General features: G+C 42.0%; 1 long non-coding RNA gene across 1 annotated transcript; it reads left to right on the plus strand.

The window, feature by feature from the left end:
* The first annotated feature begins 10,537 nt into the window (after positions 1-10,537).
* Positions 10,538-22,791, plus strand: LOC309644294. Its single transcript, XR_014254357.1, has 2 exons — positions 10,538-10,625; positions 10,933-22,791. It is a non-coding gene; the product is annotated as an uncharacterized lncRNA (long non-coding RNA).
* The last annotated feature ends 1,590 nt before the right edge of the window (positions 22,792-24,381 follow it).

Genomic DNA, 24,381 nt, shown 5'->3' on the forward strand with positions numbered 1-24,381 from the left:
TATTAGTAATGTAAGTGCCAGGTATTATGATATTTGCCAGGTATATAAAGATAAATAATATATGATCCTTATTCACGAAAAGGTGATGGTCCCTGAACCACTATCTGACCACTGGGAATGTTTACCACTGGCATCACTTGAAGAAAATATTTTGCCCAAGGCCTGTCACCATCTTATGAGCCAAAACTCTGAAAGACATTGGTTCTGACACAGATTCAACAAGTACTGTCATAATAGCAATATGATGACAACAGTGGTAAGGAAAAATGGCACCAACATCATGCAAGAGATAGTTCCTGAGAATAGAACTAGGGGTAGGGAGTGAGGGGAGAGGTGCTGTCCATGGGAGTTCTTCTGGTAACAGGGCTCACACAGAGTAGTCCAGAGATATCAGGGCCTCACATGAGAAAAGCTGGGTGTGTGTTTCCTTGCAGAGGTACCTAAGGAGTCTGAATGCTAGTGCTGCAGTATGGGAACTCAACAGAGATGCCCGAGCAGAACCACAGGTTATCACCTGCACCTCTGAGTGAAGGACAAAACCCCCAAGAGTACTAGACTGAAATCCCAAGCCTCTCCCCAGTATTTCCAGACCAGGTTTCCTGTATGATCTGAAGTGAATAGCTAGGAAGAATGAGAAAGACGCTTCCACAAATAACTGAACTTGTATTTCTCAACCAACTGGTGGATGGAAGGCTGAGCCAGATAGGACTTGGAAAAATTAAGGAGGAGACATTTCTTATACTTCCAAGACCAGGGAGCAAAGGCAAGCCAATTACATACACATGTACATTTTCTTTTAGGAAAAGTGCCCAGAACTTTCACCAGACTCTTAAAGGGATCTAAGTGTTAGGAGATAGGGAGGTGTTTTTAGGTTGGGCTTCCTGAGATGAGGATTTAAGATTGAGCAAGTGATTTATTAAGAAAGTGTTTTTTATTTTTTGTTTTTGGCTGCACCACGCAGCTTCTGGGATCTTAGTTCCCTGACCAGGGATTGAACCCAAGCCCTCGGCAGTCAGAGTGCAGAGTCCTAACCACTGCGCCGCCAGGGAATTCCCAAGAAAGTGCTTCTTGAGGAGACCAGCCAGAGAGTAGGGGAGGCAGAGGGGAGATGGGAGGAAGTGAAGCAAGGCTGCAGTCTTCAGGCAAAGCCCCCGCAGAGGTTGACTTCCTAGTGGCACCAACTGAGGCAGGAGCGCTGGACTTCCATAGCCCCTTACCTGTAGGCCATTGATCAAGGGCTGTAGGCAGGGCTGTGGAGAATAAATTCCCAGGCACTTTGGGCTGACGGCTCCCTGCAGGGGCTCTGGTAGAACTAAAAGCAGATTTCCAAAGAACTTCAAATGCTGTCAATTAGAATCAAAAGCACAAGAAAGGAGTGAGGGGGGGTGGTGCACAAAAAAGGTCAAGAAAAAAAAGAGATCTTAGGAGATCTGGGTAGGAGCACCAATAGCGTCCACTGCTCCCCCTGAAAGGAGGTATTCTTAAAAAGGCAACTGTAACTGAGTCCCTGAGTGCCAGGGACTTGGTGGGACTTGGTGGCCCCAAGCACAGCCATGGCAACTCTAAGGAAAGAAGAGATCTAGCAGAGAGCTGGGGCCGAGAAAAGGGAGACTGTATGTGTGTTCGGAGGAGAGCTTCCAAAACAAATGTCTGTAAGTCCTGTAGATCTGCAACCCAGACCTTCCGGAAAATGACTCCTTATTGGACATTTGTTGTCTCTGTTCTAAGAATTGGTTGGCCTTTCCCATCACTCACAGCTTCCATTTCTCCGTCTGAGTCCCAGACTCTGGCCACTCCGCTGGGCCTACTCTCCCACCCTCCTCCTCTTGCCCACGGCCCCTCTTCCAATATCTCTTTCTTCCTAGGTCACTTCACTAATATCTTTCTCTTTTATAATGTAGAGAAACAATTCTTTTTGTTTCACAGTGAAGCTGTGCCCAGTGGGTCTCATTTTCGTAACCAAACATACCCATATAAGGGGTGTTCTTAAGCAGAGGCAGCTTTCAGAGAGTCTGCAGTCATCACTTGATGTGATTTTCCCCTCCCTATCTCTCTCTCTCTCTCTCTCTCTCTCTCACACACACGCACGCACGCACGCACGCGCGCGCGCACGGAAACTGAGGCCAAGAGATGACAACTTTCCCAAGGTCATTTAACTAATCAGTGATAGAACCAGGACAAAAACTTAAAGTCTTAACTCTCTCTTCAGTGTTCAATACCTCCGAACACACTGCCTCCTAAGCATTCAAGCATTTTACATCAACGGTAATAAATGTAAAATAGTTTATTGGAGGAGGCAATTCAAGTTAAGTGTCAAAGGCATTCCATAAATATATGTATTTTTTTTTCTGAATCTAGGGGGCTGAGGCACACGGCATAAATGTGGGGAAACAGATATTAGCATACATCCCCAAATAAAGTAAAGGGGCCTTTTCAAATGGTACAGGGCTGAAAGGGACTGTTTAGAGGGAAGATTCACTTGAAAACCTTGCAATGTCAATAGAAATACTTTATTGGTAAATATTTTCTTACTAATTTCACCAAAATCAAGTTAAAAGATGTTTCAATTCGAGAGTCTGATTCACTTTCCTGCCTTCAAACAGTAGTCTTGAAGGCAGGAAAGTAGTCTTATCTCCATTTCCAGAGAAATTAGGTAAGCACCAGAAGCCATGATTTAGTATTGACGCAAGAGCAATTTAGAATCCAGGTCTTCCACTGCCTCGTTCTCCGGAGGTCACACCTAACACGGTCCTTTACAGATAACAAAGCACCTTTCACACACCGTAATTTATGTCATCCTCATGGCAACCTTGTGTGACAGGTAAATTACCACCTCATTTTACAGAGAGGGAAACTGAACGCTTGGAGAGGTTAAGTACTTTGCCTAAAAGCACCCCAAAGTCACAGTTAAAACCAAATCCAAATCCTCAACTCTAAATCTCTGCGTGTTCTTTACCAGTCTGTCCAATTACTCTTAGTACTGGAGGAAGAGGGACTGTTGGGTCACTGGTTTGGATGTCAGAGACAAAAATAAAACCCCGCTAAACTGTAAGTTGCTGCAGGTGGGATCTTACCTTTACATAACGGGAGGTCTTGGCCGGACAGGAGCTGGGTCCTAACTGCTCCAGGGAGGGGGTAATGGTTACCTCATGCCAGAATCTGTTCCAGGGAGAGGGCAGTGACCAAAATGGAAAAAGTCCCTGCCCCCTAAAATTTACATTCTAGTGGGGTGAGACATAATTGAAACAAATAACAAAATATAAAATATGCAAGGGATGGTAAGTGCTATGGAGAAAAATAAAACAGAACGCAGAACCTCGGGAGTGTGTGTGTGTATAGGGGTAATGTGGTTCTGTTTGATATATTAGGTGTTCAGGAAAGGCCATCAGATAAGGTCATATTTGAGAAGGAACCTAAAGGCAGTGAAGGAGCAAGTTTTATGGAGATCAGGGAAAAACAATTCCATATAGAAAAAACCACAAATATAAAGGCCCTATGGCACAAGCTTGGTGAACTTGAGGAACAGGAAGAAGGCCAGTATAAGTAGGGAGAGTTTAACAGCCGTGAACTTGCCTTTACGGAGCAAAAAAATGCATTAAGAGAAAAAGAAGTTCATATCTTTGAGACACAAAGAATGACACAAGGTAAAATTGGGTAAGTGTTATAGAGAGGCATAAATCAAGTATTATGGGATTGCAGAGAAGGTAAGGGAGGCTTAGAATCACAGCATCAGAATGTGATTCTCTAGTCCAAGATACCGATGGTTTTTTGAACAATAAATATACTCTTTTCAAATTGTGGATTGCCAATAAGAAAACAAATGGAATCGAAACACTCTTGTTGAAGTGAAGGCAGGAAGGTTTAGCCTTTCTAACTTGGCCTGACTTTTTCTCATCTCCAGGCACTGAGGAACATTTACGGATCCCTAGGGCTTTAAGAAACAAAGTTTGCCAATGACTGATTTAGTCAAACCAGTTCATTTTACACAAGAGGGATCTGAGGCCCACAGAGGGAATCTTCTTCCAGTATACAGTGGAATGAAGTGCTCCCCTGCCCCGGGGCTTCTGTGCTGGCCCCGGCGCCTGATGACCATGGATCCCGCTTCAGCCTCCAGTCTACAAATCCCCACCTCCTTGTGTGGACCCTGGGTGACCTAGAACTCCACTGCTCTCTGTCTTTCCCTGTATGTGATGCCACACCAGAGCAGCTGCTTCTCTCTGTTCCTACTCAAGGCTGATGCAGCGCTCTGGGGACTGCAGTTCTCTGTGGGGCTGGCCAACTCCACAGCAATAACTCCTCCTATGGGACCAATGCAGTCACTGTTTCTGGGGGCAGTCTGAGATAATCAGAACAAAATTCATTGCTCAGATTTGTATTTCAAATTAGATTTTTGAGTCCAAAGTAAGACAATAGTCTTGAAAATTGGATTTATTGAGAGAATATACCTCTTGACACATAGAGATAATGATAATGAAATTTCCCTATACTTATACCCTGAAAATGCCAAGCACTTCATGCCTTCATACCTGATGTACTTCTTCACTAAAATCTTTTTTTTTTTTTTTTTTTTTGTAAATTCTATTCCTCCTTCCAGGAAGCTAAATTCTCTTCCACTCTGATACCTTCTCAGACGTCCCCAAGTAGAATCAATTGACTCTTATCTGTGTTCCTGTAGCACCTACTCCATACATTTATTATAGCTCTCATTTTACTTCATTGGAAAAACATGTTTAGATATTCTTCTCTCCCACTGACTCTGAGCTTCTCTTGTGAATAAGAAGTATGTCTTATTTGTATTTGATGCCTGCACTGCCACTAACACAATGCTCTTGGTGCCTGATACATTTGTTGATTGACGTTGTAATTTAGCAATGACTGGGCTTATGAGAAATGAGGGTGCTTCTCTACCATGGACTTTTTGAGAAGTTGCCAACTAGTGATAAGCTACCAGCAATTTATTTTCTCAGCCAGCTTGATAATTTCTTGAAAAGTAAAATGACTATGTGAATATCCTGTTATTGGTCATTGTTAAGTTTCTGACGGACGGCCCCAGCACTCGCTTTTGGTCTTTTTCTGTCCAAGCCTTCTGACACATTTTTCTGTTTGTTTGTCCACGCTGGATCTGCTCCGAGGCAGACATGTTGCTATGGCCAACACAGCCAGCAATGACGCATTCCCCCTCATGCCTGGTCACAGCCCCTGGTAACTGTCAGCCTTTCAGATATGACTGACAAGAGTAAAAAGCAAAATCTGTGGGAAAAAATATGAAATCAGGTCCCAGCTCTCACTCTCTCATTATGTAGAGATGATCTCATGTTTTCTGAGTGTTGTGTGGTGAACCTCACATGATCCTGAGACAGAGGGAGCTTTACCAGGAGAGTAGGGATTTTTCTGACATATAGGCCTGGTTAATGGTACCTCTAGCTGGTCAGCACTGAAAGACAAACTTTAGTTTCATTTCCTGAATTCAAATTGCACATCAAGGTTACAGAGAAGGGCCATTGCCTTTCAACAATGGCAACATAACCAAAGCCACTTCATTTGCAGGAGTTTATAAAAACTAGATTATCCCAGATCAATTTTCTTAAGCCAAGAACAAAACAACCTCAGTAAAAGAAAAAGTCAGCTCTCACATGCCTCTTGATCTCTGCTTTGTCATCCAAGAGTTTTCAGATTTGGGGCTGAAATACAACTCCTCTGCCCCAGCAACAAGTAGCCTGCCCAATCATTTCCAGTCCTAACCTTACAGTTAACAATTCAAAATACAATATTCTTGCTTTCATTTATAAGCATTTATTTAATCACATGGGATTTGCCATGTTTATTGTCAAACAATTGATCTTTTCTTCCTAGATCCCTCCAGGATTTCCATCTAGCTGATGTGGCTTTCATATTTCTAACAGAAATAGTAAACAAGAACACAAGAGAGAAATGTTTGTATTTTGCTGAAATGTGGAGTAATCAGGGTTATCACTAAAAAGCACTTGAGACATGACCACGGAGAAAAGAGAGTCTGAGAAACTGTCTGGGAAGACAAATGACATGAAGTGTGTTTATTTGAATTTCTAAAATTTCCCTTTCTCTTGCTTTATTTACATTTCATTAATATGAAGTTATCCAACCTGAGTAACATTTTGTCTTGCATAGTTTACTGATTTGACTTTTGCAAGCAGCCAGACAGCAAGAACGATCTTAAACAAGCTCTTGGTTGGTGTGAGACTCCATATCTATTGAATTAGAGAACTTTAAATAAAAATTTCCCTCTAAATGTAATATTTCAAAAACACCAGACTCCATTTCCCCTAGGGAAGCAGATAATTAGAGAAGCAGATCAGGGTTGCTACCTATAAACTAAGAAGGTGGAGGACAGCTTTCAAGGGCAGGAGCTGAACTATCGGGTTTTAATTCCTAACCTGGACCAAGTTCAATGGGCATGAGTCTTGCTTCTTTCCAATTTGTGTTAACTGAGTTCTAATTAAGCAGCGTTCATTTTAATGAAGTCAGAAACCAAGTTTCTGGCTTGGTTTCTGGCTTCCTCCACCTAGACTTTCAATATTGCAGAGCTCTTTCTTAATTAAGGTGAAGAATTCCCTTTGGTTTCCGCAGCCAACATTTTCCATTTGTTCCACTTAGGATGCCAGTTGGCTTCCACCCCCTGCAACCATGTGCCTCTGGTAACAGCTGGACAATATATTAACCTCTTTGGAATTAAAAAGGTGCTATATCCTTGAGAAATATTCCTAATAATCTGGATTCTTCTTTATTCTCACCAGCAATCAATCTTTTCTAAGTAAGAACAAGCAAATGAGCAGTGGAGGCAGGCAACAATCAGATTTCAGCAGCAACGCTTCCAGAGGGGTCTTCCCCATCCCTAAGTCCTGAGCCTGAATTCTCTAAAGACTGATAAGAGCAGGCTTTAGCCAAGTTCTGGCTCCTATTCTGGTGTCCAGGGGCAACTTGAAGATAGAGGGGAGAGGGGTCCTGGGCTGTCCTTATGGCTGCCTAGGTTGTGTGAAGGCACAAAGGGAAAGGCATCCCTTGGAGATGAGCAAGGCACGAGGCTCAAATCAGAAGACTCAGTCCTAGTTCCTGCCGCCCACTGACTAATTATGAGACTTTCAAAGCACTTCACTTCTCTGAGCCTTGGTTTTCTCATCTGTTAAGATAGAGAACACGACTAGACCAGTGCTTTACAAACTATCTATGACAAAGGAGCAAGATTTTTCCTTCCTTCACCCCATCCCCTGATTTGTTGGGGATCTTTCGTGAAATACAACAAAAATGAATACCATAGTAATAACACTGTATTGTACATTTGAAAGTTACTAAGACAACAGATCTTAAAAATTCTCATCACATACATGCAAAAAATTGTGAGAAAAAAAACAGCAGTTACCAGTGGGGAGAGGAAAAGGGGAGGAGCAAGATAGGGGCACAGGATTAAGAAATATAAACTACTAAGTATAAAATAAATAAACAACAAGGATATATCATACAGCACAGGGATATAGAGTCATTATTTTGTAATAGCTTTAAATGGAGTATAATCTATAAAATATTGAATCACTGTGTTGTACACCTGAAACTAATATAATATTGTAAATCAACTATACTTCAACTAAAAAAAATTTTTAATTGCAACTATGCATGGTGATGGATGTTAACCAGACTTATCGTAGTGATCATTTCACTACATACATCAAATCATTATGCTGTACGCTTGAAACTAACATTATGCTATATGTCAATTATATCTCAGTTTTAAAAACACACACATTAGAAAATTTTTGAAAGAAGAACCTTGATATGATATATTTGAAGTTGCTATTATATTTCAGATGGGACATTATGTAATTACTGCTCTAAGTTTGTTTTTAGCAAACTAAGTCTCATCCAATACTAAACATGCAGTAGGCCCTTAATAAATCTTCGAATTAATCAGTGAAAAGAAAAAAAAAGAATTACCAGATAAATGATAACGTTTGGATGTTGCAGCAATGTCAGATTGCTATCAAAATTTCTAAATGCTTATCCTCACTTGCTGTATTTAACTCCCCATGAGCAGGTAACAGTGCATGGACCAGTGGCTGTGCAGAGACCACACTCAATATCTTATATCCCTCCCTTGCACCTCCACTCAGGTTGCCCAAGTGTCCAAATGCTGGGCTTGGTGGCCAGATCAAAATTATGCTTCTGGAGCAACAAAGACCAAAATAACCACTTGAGCATCTAACAGTAGTTCTGTCTCTATGTCTGCCTCACCTTGTCAATCTCCCAGAACAACAATCTGGAATCCTGGCTCCACCACCAAGTATCAGGTGGCCCAGAGCAAGTTACTTAACCTCTCTGTGCCTCACTTTTCTCATCTCTAAAATGAGAATAATAAGATCTTCTTCATGGGGGTGTTTTTGGTAAATGTTTACTTTGATATAATTTCAAACCTACAGACAAGTTGCTGAAATAGTACATAGAAATCCTATTACTCTTTATTCAGATCACCCCTTTGTGATATTTTTCCCCATTTGCTTTATCATTCTCTTTCTCTTTCTTTCCCTTTCTATTTTTTTCTTTCTGAAGTATTTAAGAGTAACTTGCAGCCATCATGCCCATTGGATTGTTTTGAGGATTAAAGGAATTAATATGTGTGAAATACTCAAAATAATGCCTGGTACACATAATAAGCTCTCATAAAATATTACCTCTTATGCTTGGTTTCCAAAGACCTTTCCAGATGTTCAACGGGGATCTCATATTCCAGTGATTTGGTGGCAACCCCATGTGGAATCTCCAACAGGCTGGGGGTCCATCCCTATGACTCTGCCCTTCTCAAAGGTTTATGCCAAATTCACTTATTTTCAAGTGTGTTGAATTTGACTGACCTAAAAAGAAATTTTCTATGCCATATGTATCTGGCCTTGAACACTGGTATTGAGAGTATCTGCTCTAAATTACTGTGTGTTATTAAATCTGAAGAACTCTGGTATTCTTTTTCCATTCTTACAAAATGGCTGTATTACTCTTAATAGAATATTAAATTGATCAGTGGTGACTAGAAGACCAAACCCTCACTCTTCATGTTCTTTAAGGAGATGATAGGAACAGTGATTTCTAGGAAATTCAAGTGTGACCCTTAAAACAAAACTTCCCTATGCAGCTCAGATGGTTCTTATTTCTGTTACCCAAAATGTCTATGCTTCTGAATCAGAAACAAAATTTTGATTAGCATAATACCTTGTCTACCCCTGGTGTTGGTTTAACTTTAAACTGAACCAGAACCTTCCTTTCTCACATTCACCCTGGTTCCTTTGCTTCTTGATTTCCTGCCTCATCCAGATCCTGCTGGGCTGAATTGAATTAAGTGTGGAAAACATACTGATTCAGCTTCATCTCTGTGTGCCCAGATTCAGCTACAGAAAAGACTGTTCAGTCCACAGCAATTTTTAAAAACATTCCACGTGAGTCATACGCCAGAAAGAAATCAAATCGCAGAGGCATCTGGTGTCCAGAAAGACCCACTGTTTTCTATGGCCAGAACCTAGAAGGTTGGATGACTCGCCCAGGTGACTCATTGCTCTTCATAGAACATCGGAGCAAGGTCCATATGTCTTCCAGGCCCTTTTGTTCGGGATTACCATGTGACCAAAACAAATCCTATCATTGCCCCAGCAGGGTTCATGAGTCTTTGACTTTTGTGCCAGACAATGCCTGGAGGAGGAAAGGCAGGCAAAGTGGATACATCTTCCATCCCAAGATGAATTATGTATGTACAACTAGAGCCAACTTAGCCTCACATCACTCTCCCTGGGGATTCTGCGTATGTGGGGCTTCCACATATATTCACAGCCCACGCTGAAGGCTCTGTTCCCTGGAAAGCCTGTCATGTATCCCACACAATTTAATACTTGGTCAAAAATTTTTGCTTGATGTGCCTTATACCTTAGGTTAACCTGTGGAGAGCCAAGGCCATGTAGGTCCATCAGAGCAACCTCACAGTGGGCTGGGTACACAGTAGATGGGAAGGTATTTCTCTAGATGGTCTGCTGTAGTACAAAATAGGGAAATCAGTCACCCCAGTTGTCAAATCATTGGCTCCATCCCCACAGCAGAAGTGCCCGTCCTCAGCCACAGAATTCTGCTTCTCTTCTAAAGAAAAACCTCTGCTGCTGTAAGAGATTTGGACATCTGAAGGGGCAGCTCCCACTCATATTATTCCTCCAAACACCTGGCCTACACATTTCTCTATTAGCACCGCCCTCTCCCCAAAGAATTCAGGGAGTTTTACAAAGATGAGGAGATATACTGATGCACATCTGATTCATTTAAAAGTCTAAGATATGGTTTCTCCAAAAGTTACACATAGAGTACCATACACACAGCAATTTCTCTCCTAGGTATACACCCAAGAGAACTGAAAACATATGTCCACACAAAAATGTGTACATGGATATCCATGACAGCATTATCCATTAATAGCCAAAAAGGAGAAACAACTCAAATTTCCATAAACTGATAAATGAGTGGTATACCCATACAATGGAATATTATTTGGCCATAAAGAGAGTGAAGTATTGATATATGCTATAACATAAATGAACCTCAAAAATATCACACTGAGGGCTTCCCTGGTGGCGCAGTGGTTGAGAATCCGCCTGCCAATGCAGGGTACACGGGTTCGAGCCCTGGTCTGGGAAGATCCCACATGCCACGGAGCAACTAAGCCCGTGAGCCACAGCTACTGAGCCTGCGCGTCTGGAGCCTGTGCTCCGCAACAAGAGAGGCCGCGATAGTGAGAGGCCCGCGCACCGCGATGAAGAGTGGCCCCCGCTTGCCGCAACTAGAGAAAGCCCTCGCACAGAAACGAAGACCCAACACAGCCAAAAATTAATTAATTAATTAATTTAAAAAAAAAATATCACACTGAGCGAAATCCAGACACAAAAGACCACATATATTGTATGATTCCATTTATATGAAATGTCTAAAAATAAGCAGATCCATACAGATAAAGAGAAGCTGGGGTGAAGGAAATAAGGAGTGACCACTGAGGTTTCCTTTTGGGATGATGAAAATATTCTGGAACTAGATGGTAGTGATGGTTGCACATATCTGAATATACTAAAAACCACTGAACTGTACATTTTTAATGGGTGAACTTCATGATATGTGAATTTTAAAATTGATTAAGGGATAAAACAAGACATAAAAATTAAAAAAGAAAAAGTGTGAATCAAAGTGAATCCCAGGTCCCAGGCCGGCCTGTTGATTTGACAATTGCCACAACCAAGCTTGCCTTCCTTTCTCTTCCTCTTTTGCTGAGATCGGTCACTGCCAACATAGGCATTTCTAAAACATGCTGTGTGCCCTGAAGCTCCACTCAATGTCCAGCCAGATCAGGACTGTCACCCAGGCTGCTGGGCCTCATCTCAAACGTGTTTTGATCTGGCCCCACATCTTAACACAGCGTGAGCTTCAGGGCTCTGGCTTCTCCATTTCCTCACTGCCAGTGACTGTTTCTGTCAAAAGTAATCATCTGTCTTTCATTGAAGTACAGATGATACCCAAATGTTACTCTCGTCCATCAAACTGTCAAGCTAATTGTTTATAAAACATCCAGAACTGGTTGTCACAGAACATCAGCAAACTCAGCCCAAGTAAAACAGACCCCTGAGGTTGGATACAGCCCTGGGCAAGGGGAGAATCTCACTGACATATCCTTCATGAACACCTTTCCTAATCCAACAATCGTCAGAAAACTAGGGGTGTTGCTGCCATCCTGGGACACTGAAACTGATCTCAAGGAACTTAGTTCTCCTGTTACTAGAATGTTTTTTGATAATCTGAAAACTGCTCCCTGTCCTAAGAGACTCCAGGACTTGGGCTTTAAATTCTTTCCATGGTCCAGCGTTAAGATGGGTGGTGCAGGAATTCCCTGCCTCTGCCCTGCCACCCCATCAGGTAATTACTTACACTGAGTGGTGCTTGAAATTTGCTGAGCACTTTCACATAGATTTCCTTTTAGCTTCAATTTCCCTGTGACGGAGGCAGAGCAGACAGAGTTATTTCTAGTTTTCATCTAGGGAGAAGTACAGAGATTTACTCAACATCACTGGAGTTGTCGATGGCAGAGCACAGACCTCTATGTTCTCGGCTCAGCCCTGTTTCCAGAGCACAGAGAGGACACAGGCCTTAACCTGGGTCAGAAGACAAGTCTTCCAAAGCAGCCTTCCCTTCCAGCACTTCTCTGTTCCTCTGCTCAGCCTCATGAAGCCTTCCTCAGCCAGTTTTTCTATCATTTTCCCATCTAAAACTTATTATCTTTCATTTCAAGCCTTCTCTTTCACCCAGTCACCTGGGCCATCATTCATTTAAAGAAGAATGGTTAAGCTTCTACTAAGTACCAAATGCCGTGCTAGGCAGATACAGAAGAATGCACGTCTCCCGTGCTTAAGAGGCTCAGGGCCTAGCGGACTCCAGCCCTACTGACTTCTGACTCCAGACTGCAGGCCCTTTGCATCTCCAGGTTTTGTAGACCTTTTAGGTCTGTCTTCTGCCGTCTGTCTAACCCACAGAGTGATCTCCCTTTGACCTATCTTCTCAGGGTTCTATAGCCATGAGTCTCACCTGGTAGACCAAGGAAATTTGATCAAGTAGCAATAGCATATAGCACACATAAATATACCTTACATATATGACATATATAACATGCATGTGTGTCCACTACAGTGAGGGAGGAACACTGGGCTCAGTCACTTACAGAGTTATTACTACTATCTAATAAGGCCATAGAAGCTGGAGCTGAGCGGGATGCTGACAATAACCGCTGCTCTGATTATAAAATCAATATCCATTTGTCAGTGTCTTTCCAAAGCCAGTATTTTTCAATGAAAGTTTCCAACTTAAAGAGAGATGTCTGCTTTCATAACACAACAGTCCATGGTCATGTCATAAGAATAAGATATACGAGCTGAGTGTGCTCATGCTAGCTTTCCACGCACAGAGCACCATCAATGCTTTGCTTCCCAATGCCTGTAACAGAAATAGCACCTGTTAAAATATAATTTTCAAAAGGTAGAATCAAGACTCTCAGGAAAATGTAAAAATGATGTGTTGAATATTCTAACTCATTAATTCATGAGGTAAATGGGGAGACATTAGAACTGATCCAGAAAACATTTGAGAAGCTCGGTATCTATAAAAACTAGCTGATATCTCACAAGGTGAAAAACCTTTTGGGTTATCTCTTCCACTAGACAGGAATATTTTTGCATCTCTGAAAAGATCTACCAGTTAACTTTTGTCTCCACAGAGGGTTAAAATAGGCAACCAATAGAAAGTTAAACCCAGCACTCCACTGAAAAACAATCAGGACTCTCTTGGGGCTACTTTGGGGCTACTTTGAAGTTACTAGTAACTTTCCTTTTTTTTTTATTTCTTTATTTTCTTTCTTTATTTATTTATTTGGCTGTGTTGGGTCTTCGTTGCTGCGCGTGGGCTTTCTTTATTTGCGGCGAGCGGGGGCTACTCTTCGTTGCGGTGCGCGGGCTTCTCATTGCGGTGGCTTCTCTTGTTGCGGAGCACAGGCTCTAGGCGCACGGGCTTCAGTGGCTGCGGCATGCAGGCTCAGTAGTTGTGGCTCGCGGGCTCTAGAGCACAGGCTCAGTAGTTGTGGCACACGGGTTTAGTTGCTCCGCAGCATGTGGGATCTTCCCGGACCAGGGCTCGAACCCATGTCCCCTGCGTTGGCAGGCGGATTCTTAGCCACTGTGCCACAAGGGAAGCCCCACTAGTAACTTTCTGACAGGTCACTGATGCTGGAACTAGGGACTGACTCAGGGAGGCTATGGGAGCAAAGTCTTTATATTATCTAGCGTTTAAAAAATAACCAGGAAAAGGCAAAACTATAGAGACAGTAAATAGATCAGTAGTTGCCAGGGGGTGAGGGCTGGGGGATGAATAGGCAAAACATAGAGGATTTTTAGGGTAGTGAAAATACGCTGTATGATACTATAATGATGGATACATATCATTATACGTTTGTCCAAACCCAAAGGATGTACGACATAAAGAGTGAACTCTAATGTACACCATGGACTTTGGTGATAATGGTGTGTCGATGTATGTTTATCAATTGTAGCAAACGTACCACTCGGATGGGAGATGTTTAAAATGGGGGAGACTGTGCATATGGAGGGGACGGGGGGTATGTGGGAAGTCTCTGTGCCTTCCTCTCAGTTTTGCTGTGGACTTCAAACTGCTCTGAAAAATTGTCTTTTAAAAAAATAACCAGAAATGTTTATCAATAAACAAGTGCCCACACCTATCCTAAAAGCCAAGAGGGATGACAGCCAGTTTCCCTGCTTCCACACAGCCTTCAGACATTCTAAGGTCAAATTTCTTCACGCTAAATATAATCCAGCGTTGTTTAACGAGAAAAGGAAAGAGAAAAGCACATCTGGTAAGCAAGTAGGCCAAACAAATTCAAGTCAAGAATCCCTGTCCTACAAGCCTGCAGAACTAAAGTGCCCAGAGAGGCCTTCAATTATTTGGATGTCATGATTTTTTATTTTTAATAGAGAAATGCAATTTTGAGTGTAGTTCTGGAGTTGAATGGTGTTAGAATCCAACAGGAATATTTATCATCAAATAAAGAAGGCATAGACCTTTTAAAGAGATATGGACAATCCAAATCATTTCCATTTCCCCTACCTCCATCCCCTGATCACCGGCGCAAATTCAAAACTTAAGAAAGCAAGCAAAACAACAACAAAATCGAGCTTCTGACACTGAATCATTTCTGATGGGTAAAATTAATGACAGAAGGGTTAAGGTTTCTTACAGGATCAGTGCACACTGTGTAAGACTCTTGACTACTTTAAGCTATAATGAAATTATGTAATTATTAGAATTATTTGCTGCTTAGTCCTTGATTAGAAATGCAACGTCCAACATCACTAATCATTAGAGAAATGCAAATCAAAACTACAATGAGGTATCACCTCACACGGGTCAGAATGGCCATCATAAAAAATCTACAAACAATAAATACTGGAGAGGGTGTGGAGAAAAGGGAACTCTCTTGCACTGTTGGTGGGAATGTAAATTGATACAGCCACTATGGAGAACAGTATGGAGGTTCCTTAAAAAACTAAAACTTGAACTACCATATGACCCAGCAATTCCACTACTGGGCATATACCCTGAGAAAACCATAATTCAAAAAGAGACATGTACCACAATGTTCATTGCAGCACTGTTTACAATAGCCAGGGCATGGAAGCAACCTAAGTGTCCATCAACAGATGAATGGATAAAGAAGATGTGGCACATATATACAATGGAATATTACTCAGCCATAAAAAGAAACAAAATTGAGTTATTTGTAGTGAGGTGGATGGACCTAGAGTCTGTCATACAGAGTGAAGTAAGTCAGAAAGCGAAAAATACCATATGCTAACACATACATATATGGAATCTTAAAAAAAAAAAAAAAAAGAAGGTTCTGAAGAACCTAGGGGCAGGACAGGAGTAAAGATGCAGACATAGAGAATGGACATGAGGACACGGGGAGTGGGAAGGGTAAGCTGGGACGAAGTGAGAGAGTGGCATGGACATATATACACTACCAAATGTAAAATAGATAGCTAGTGGGAAGCAGCCGCATAGCACAGGGAGATCAGCTGCCTGACCTTTGTGCTCTGTGTCCACCTAGAGGGGTGGGATAGGGAGGGTGGGAGGGAGACGCAAGAGGGAGGAGATATGGGGATATATGTATATGTTTAGCTGATTCACTTTGTTATACAGCAGAAACTAACACACCATTGTGGAGCAATTATACTCCAATAAAGATGTTAAAAAAAAAAAAAAGAAATGCAACGTCCAATTATAATATTCCTCATCTAATGTTTTTGTGGGACTGTATTTTTTATGCTTTAGGATTGAGTTTTTAGGAACTCGTTATGTGTATTTCAGTCAGGATGGGCTTAGTTACACGGTGGACAAAAAAACCCCAGAATGTTAGTGGCTTAAAACAACAGAACTTGTATTATCCATTCATGCTACCTGATTGCCTTGGGTGGATGGGGGCTCTGCTCTCCCTACCTGTCATTTAGGTGGTGCTGTAGACGCCTATCAGGGACCTTGCTAGAGGTCCTAGCAGAAGAAAAGAAAGTGTGGCACATACACATAGAGCTTCTACCCAAGAGTGGCACATGCCCCTTTCCTTCACATTTCACTGGACAAAGCAGGCCATGTGGCCATGTCTATCCCAAGGAGGCAGGAGGTGCAACCCTGAAGAAGAGAGAGTACCGATGGCTAAGCCTAGTGACTACCAAACCTTCTCTTGGAAAATAAGGTCTCCTGTTTTAAAACACGTTTTATTCTTTTAGCTATACTGACTTAGCTTCAACCAGCAACATTGTTACGAAGTTAGAATAAGTATACATTTTGACCTATCAGTGTAAACCTTAGTTCATCTGACATTTTAACCAAATACAGATTTTTTTTTTTGTGCCCCTCATGTCAGGCAAAATTCCATAGAAATGAATAAGACAAAATCCTGCCCACAGATACCAGGTTGGGTAATTTGGTCTTGTGCCCGAAGACACAGCTTTCATCTTGGAAAGTTCCCAGGTTTGGAACGTCTGAACCTGTCAACCTTCACAACACAGAGGATTCATTTGTCACCCCACCATTCACGTGAGGGTTGAATTAACACCAGTGTTTTGAGGAAATTTCACTTAAGCAAATTTGGGTTAGCAGGTGATTTTGCGGTTTCAACACTATTTCCTTATTATTAATTTTCTACACCCAGTTTAGAGTTGCTGAATCCAGATTTCAAAGCATAAAACTCCCCTGACAAGGTTGGGTGCACGCAGAACAAAGGGAGCCACTGCCAAAGATTCTTGGGAGGTCAGAGGCCAGATTCAAGGCTTTGGTATAAGGTGTGTAGCAAAGCGTCAGCTCAACAGGAGGCCAGCAGAGAGAGGAGGGCTCAGAGTCCACTCTAGTGACCAAACCTGCAAACAAGCTTCTCTAATCACAAGGTGCTGAAAGAAGGTCACATGGGTACTTACTGTTAAATCTTACAAAAAGCAAAAGTAAGCAAAACTAAGCCCCCCATCAAAAGCAAATTTAATTAAAATTAAATTAGATTTAATTAAGTAGAATTAATTATATAATTCTAAGATGTGGATAGCTGTAGAAAACAAAAATCCAATTATGTAATGTAACTTTTTTTTCACTCAGCAATCTTAGAAATCTCTCCGTGTTAGTACATGTAGATCTACTTCCCCTTTTTTTTTTTTTTTCTTTTTTTTGGCCAGGCAGCACAGCATGCAGGATCATAGCTCCCCAATCAGGGATCGAACCTGTGCCCCCTGCATTGGGAGAACAGAGTCTTAACCACTGGACCACCAGGGAAGTCCCCAAAAATCCAACTATGAACCAGATAAAGTTCAGATAATTTCACTGAAGTTTCTGGATCTTTCAGTCATATAACTGGCTTCTACCTGTGTCAGTCAGGATCCCAGCAGGAAATGAAAAGAGCGTTCCACTGGGATTTTGAAAAGATTTTTAGTGGTGGGATTCTTCACAGAGGTGTGGTCAGGTGTAAGGAATCCACCATGCGTGTTGGGCAATCCCATGACTACAAGGGCAGGAAGAGGCGGGGGGGGGGGGGGGGAGCTATTGTTACCAGAACTTGGTGAGAGCTGTAGCTGTGAAAGGGGGCAACCCGATGGGAGCTGTGACCGTGAAAGAACGTGGCCACTGTCAGAACTGTGCCAAGGCAAAGGGCAGGTGGCAAGGAGAAACATCTCAACTGGTCCCTTCCTCCAAACTCCAGTCTCCTAACACTTCTCCACACTGCAAACCAGAGGGCAAGGACCCCTGGGTGATGGAGTCCACTGAGGCCACTCTTTTGCGGGCACAGAACAGGGCAGAGATGGGAGAAAATGGATTTGGCTGGCTTACCATGTCACCTAATTAAAAGATGCTGTCTGTAACTGTGTACAAATGTTTTCTCTTTTTTCTCTATTTGGCCAGACTAGTTATGTTCTGTTTACCTTTTGCTGAGTGCACACACATTCTCTCTCTCAAGACACTTCAATTTTCTTTACTTTCACTGTTGAATCCAAAAGAGCTCATGATGGAAGCTAACTTACAAATTAAAGCAAGTGCTTCTCTCTGTTATCTGGGGATATTACAAGTTTATTACATGTTTAGTAACTCATCACATATATAGCCAGAAAGGGAGAGATTTTAATTTTATTTTAATTTTTAAAAATAGGCTTTATTTTGTAGAGCAGTTTTAGATTCACGGCAAAATTGAGAGGAAGGTTCCAAGATTTCCGTATACCCCCGTCCCCCAAGACACAGCTTCCCCCTCTATCAAAACCCTGTACCCAAGTGGTATATTTGCTACAATTAATGAACCTACATTGACACATCATTATCACCCAAAGTCCATAGTTTACATTAGGGTTCACTCTTGGTGTTGAACAGTCTGTGGGTTTGTGCAAATGTATAATGACATGTGTCTACTGTTACTGCATCATACAGAGTATTTTCACTGCCTTAAAAATCCTCTGTGCTCTGTCTATTCATCCATATTTTAATTTTTAAACACTATAATCAAAAGTCTCAAGAGATTATATCCTGAACTTTTAAAAACCGGGCATGTTCCTGGTACATGAGTAAACAAACAATAATAATACAGTAAATCATCACCTAAAATTATTGGGAAATGGAATAACATAGAAGTATTGCTATAGACATCATAACTAACTTATCAATTTTCAAAGACTTAAAATATATTTGTAACCAGCATGTCAAACAAACACAGTGATGTATCAAAACACAACTTTACTGCAAAAATGTACTTGGTATGGGTTACCTTCCCTAGGCCCTGACTTTTCTGGCCACATTAAGTCACAAAACACAAAGCTCAACTCACAAATTGAAATTGTCCAGCCCAAAATATTAATCAATGTCTGAACTCAAATTAGAGCAAAATCTTCCCTTCCCCATCTGGAACCTGTTTTAAGCAGACCACTGGCAGAGCCACGAGGGTGTGGTTGCTGCTTCCTCACTTCCTGTGCTTTTTCTGCTAGCTTGGCAACAAGGCCTCTGGGGCTGGTATGAGGGATGGAGGAAGGAAAAGAGGTCCAAGGGAAGTGTCTTCCTTGCTGATGGCTTTGCTCTCTCTGGGCCCAGTGTCACAATCCATCATTTCTCTCACTGATGTTTCTAAGGGCTTTCTGGAGGCTCCTCTGCTGGGCTTTCTTGACAAGAGTGATGTTTTTTGTCCCTCTGTCTGCTGCTCTCCACTCTGTCCCTGGTTATCTGTGGTCCACTCTACACAGATTCTGACTGTTGGAGGCTCCTCATTCCCTAGGTTATCCTTTCTGGCAGGAATTTGTATTCCCTATCTATTGCTGTGTAACCAATGACCCTAAAACTAAATGGCTTAAGACTACACGCATGGGGCTTCCCTGGTGGTGCAGTGGTTGAGAATCCTCCTGCCAATGCAGGGGACACGGGTTCGAGCCCTGGTCCAGGAAGATCCCACATGCCACAGAGCAACTAAGCCCGTGCGCCACAGCTACTGAGCCTGCGCTCTAGAGCCCGCGAGCCACAACTACTGAGCCCGCGTGCCACAACTACTGAAGCTTGCATGCCTAGAGCCACAACTACTGAAGCTTGCATGCCTAGAGCCTGTGCTCTGCAACAAGAGAAGCCACTGCAATGAGAAGCCCGCGCGCCGCAACGAAGAGTAGCCCGGCTCGCCACAACTAGAGAAAGCCTGTGTGCAGAAACGAAGACCCAACTCAGCCAAAAATAAATAAAATAAAAATAAACTTATTAAAAAAAAAACAAAACTAAGCACATTTATTATCTCACTGTTTCTTTAGGCGGGGATCCACACCTGGCCTAGCCGAGTCCTCTGCCTCAGGGACCCTCACGAGGCTCAGCCAGAGTTATCTCAAGGCTCTGCTGGGAAGGAGCTGCTTCCTCGCTCACTCACATAGTTGTTGCCAGGACTCAGTTTCTCATGAGCTGTTGGACAGAGGGCCTTGCTCCTCACTGGTTTTGACTGGAGTTTGCCCTCACTTCTTTGCTATGTGGGCCTCTCCAACATGGCAGCTTGCTTTGTCAAAGCCTGCAACCTAATACTACTCAGCCATAAAAAAGAACAAAATAATGTCATTTGCAGCAACATGGATGAACTAGAGACTGTCATACTAAGTGAAGTAAGTCAGACAGAGAAAGACAAATATATGATACTGCTTATATGTGGAATCTAAAAAAATTGTACAAATGAACTTATTTACAAGACAGAAATAGAGTCACAGATGTAGAAAACACACTTATGGTTACTGGGGGGAAAGTATGGGAGAGGGATAAATTGGGAGATTGGGACTTACATACACACACTACTATATATAAAATAGATAACTAATAAGGACCTACTGTATAGCACAGGGAACTCTACTCAGTACTCTGTAATGGCCTATATGGGAAAAGAATCTAAAAAAGAGTGGATATATGTATACGTATAACTGATTCAGTTTGCTGAACACCTGAAACTAATGCAATGTTGTAAATCAACTATACTCCCATAAAAAGTTTTTTTAAAAAAAGCCTGCAACCTGAGAAGGCAATAAACAGAGCCCCAAAGGATGGAAGTTCAGTCTTCTGCAACCCAGTCATGAAAGAGACATCCCATCACTTTTGTCATATTCTATTTATTAGAAAGAAGTCACCAGGTCCAGCCCACATTCAGTGGGAGGAGATTACAGAAGGGCATTGATACCAGAAGGCAGGGATCACTGAGAGCCATTTTTGAAAGCTATCACAGACATAAAACAGTTTCAGATCCTCTCTCTCTGCCTGACCCTCTCATGGAAACAATTATGCATCCCCCACCCTGACAAATGCTGGCACGGAGTGACCATGTCTAGCCAGCTGCCACTGGCCTCCTTAGCTTTCCCAGGTCTGAGCCAGGGATTAGTCCATGACCCCTCTAACGGCAGTTCCCCTCAAGGAACATCCAGCAACCTCTCCAAGTGACCCTTTGAAACTCCCCTCTCCTGAGACCTAGGATTAGAAGCTAGCCCTTCCATCCTCCCCTTTCCCTGTGAGGAAGAGAGATGGGAATGGTCAAAACGCAACACTTCTTCCCCAGGAAAATCTGATAAAACCCTCCCTCTTCTATTTCCTCTCTTTCTACCCTTTTTTATTCTCAAGGTGAAATAGGGTGCTCAAGAGTTTTAGGAGATGTGGCAATGCTTCTTGGGCTTGCTTTTGTAAAGTCTGCATATGACAGTCTCTTTTATACTCATTTTGGTGTCTAATGTCTATCATATTATTGCTTGAGTTGAAACTGAGGAAGGAAGAGACCCCTTGTAACATCCTCTACACATTTATAGTCTCTCTTTGATGATCCAGAAAGCTCACAGTAATTTTATAGCACTTACCATTATGATCATCCATTTTTACTATTCTGGGGAAAAATGCATAGGCACCCTCTTTATTAATACTATAAATCAGTTTTCACAGTATAATCATAGCTGTAAACTGACTACAAATAATCCAATAAAAATATACTAATATATCCTTTATGTTTAATGCATTAATATAATTCTTAAGCTTTATTCTGAGGTAAGGACATCATCTTTTTTTCTGATTTTCTCATTAGACAGAATTTATAATAAAATATTCTTGTAGAAAAACAAAAGGATAGCTTAGAGTGGCATATACTCCCCATAGAGTGGGGTTTTATCTGCCCTCATTTACAATATTGCCTGTAGTTCACCCCTAGAAAGCACCAGTTGGCTTTCTAACTGCCCTGGTTTGTTTCCCTGAATACCATTTCCACTAACTTAAAATGCTCTATTATCAGCAGACTTGGATGTTTACTTCTAAAGTTTTCAGTGCCAGATTCTCATTTTCTGTAACTGCAGGAAGACATTCCTAGCAGGATGTTATTCTGGTTCATAAAGTGGCAATCTATTTTATTTATTATTCCCAAGCACTTTATCATCAATGTCATGAGGTTTGGCCAGGGGCAAGGAGGTTAAGATTCCCTTTTTTTGCTATGAGTAAGAAAACAGATTAAAAGATATGCAATGTTCACTCTAAGAATGTGAGTCAGTGAGTTCCTGGGGTGAAATAGTCCAAGAAGCAGGTAGAGAGAGCAGAGTGTCTAGCCCAGAACTTAACATCCTGCTAATAGAGGATTAGGACAAAATACAAAACTGAGAGTTTCTGACTGAGGGGTCAAAACAACTAACATGAAAATTCCAAGAGACATTTTCCTTGAAGGCCAGTGAAATGAAGGACATTTATCCCTTAAGAGAAAGAGTGCTGCAGTGAGGAGAGACTGTTCCTCTGGGTAAGTACATCACAGAGGCTACTCAAAATAAGAGGTACTTGAAACTGTGAAAAAGGACTCACAGAACTTTGTTCCTCTCTGAAGTCTTCACCGCACCTGCTGACTTAGGTGTCCTCTCCTTCAGAACCTCAGCAGAACTTGTACCTAACTCCCCTACAACACTCATCACAGTGAGTCAAAAGGCTCATTTATGAGTCTTCCAATCGTTACTTTAAATATTTTGAGGCCAGGGACATTGTCTTTCCATTTGCATATCTATTGCTTAATGCATAATGAACTTTCAACAAATTTTTGTTGAATAAATGAGTGAATAAATAAATAGAAAATGAGATAGAGGATAATCCAAATAGGAAAGATCAAAGAGAAAATAGGTGAGAGGAGAAAGAAGCTTTAGGGAGGTGCCTTCAGGGAGAGAAAATTCATGGGTCCTTTGTGTCTACCTAACTATGGCTGCCAGCTTGCTTTAGCAATGCCAAAGCTTAACTTTCTCCCTGGCTCTTGAAACCTAGACTTCTTGAATGTTTGTCTTCCTTTTGCATATATTCAGTTGCCTAGCTCTTAATCTGAACTGTTTCCCCTCTATTTCCCCTCACCTCCTCTCTCTCTGATCAACACTCAAATACTCTTTTTCTCCCTAAAAACACAATGTTTGAATCTTTCTCACCACCACCACTCTGACAATTAGAACTTTGCAACAGACTTCTTTTCCTACCAGTTTTTCTGATTCAAGAGTTCCCTCTGCCCCTTCAAGCTCTGTGCTAGGACAAACAATCACCTAAAGTAGGTAAGAACAGTTCATCTTGGATGGGAAAGTCTGTGCTGGATACATCAGAGCAAATGTTTCCACCACCACCACCACCGCAAACAACAACAAAAACCCACAGGATGTGAAGAACATAGCTGAATTTTCTAATATCCCATTGGTCACTGAGTGTGAAAGGTCTGTGAAGAAGAAAGAGGAGAGGGGAGGGATAGGAGGAGAAGAGAAACAGAGGAAAAGGGAAAAAAGATGGAGGAGTTCTGAAAGAGGAAGTGGAGGAGAAGGAAGAAAGAAGGGTGGAAGAGTTGCTTTGTTACGATAGGTAGCATGACACTCTTCTTGAGCAATGGCTCACAGAAATCAGCCTGATTACTCAATTTGTTGGCTACTTCTCTGTCAACAGCCTACTTGATCCCCCCTTCCTGAATCTCTCTTTCCTCTGCCTCTATGACATCTCCAGTCCTGACTTGTCTCGTGATTCTCAGTCTTCTTTGTGGAGTCCATAGCCCTTATGCTTGTTCCTCAAGGTTCTCTTCTACGTTAACCCTTGGCTTCAGCCACCTGTGGGATGAGGTTGATGACTTCAAAGCCTACGTCTTCAGCCTCGATCTCTGCTCATGTATCCGTGATTCATGTATCCATCAGCCTTTTGGACATCTTAACTCGTATGTCCCACAGGCACTTGGAAATCAGCAGACCTAGCACTGAACTCATAATTTACACCACCCTCAATCCTGTTCTTCTTGTGTAATTTATAACTGAGATTGGTATCGCCAGCCACCCTGAATCAAATCAAATCCCCCTTCTTCTCATACACACACACTTACCTAATCAACTCCTATTAATTTCACTGCCTAAATTTCTCTTGAATTCTTTCAACTATTGTGCCCATGCCCTCCCCTGAGCTCCTGCACCACCTCATACTTGATATTGATGCACCCAGTCTGGGCCCCTCCAATCCATTTCCACAAGGCAGCTGTGATCTTTCTAAAATACAAATCTGTTGTGTTCATGTCTTACTCAAAGCATGTCAGTGTTTCCCCATTATACACTGTATAATGTCTAATTTCTCTAATGCAGTCTAAAAGGACCCTATCATCTGGTCCTTGCTTATCTGCAGCCCTTTATGCTTTCTATTATCCAACAACTGCTTTCCGTTGCCCAAATGCACCATGCTTTTTTCATGTTCCAGCCCTTGCCATGCTTGTCCTGTGCCTGGAAAAGAGAG

The sequence above is a fragment of the Balaenoptera physalus genome, assembly GCF_965194825.1.
Source record: "Balaenoptera physalus genome assembly, chromosome: 15".
NCBI classification, from domain to species: Eukaryota; Metazoa; Chordata; class Mammalia; order Artiodactyla; family Balaenopteridae; genus Balaenoptera; species Balaenoptera physalus.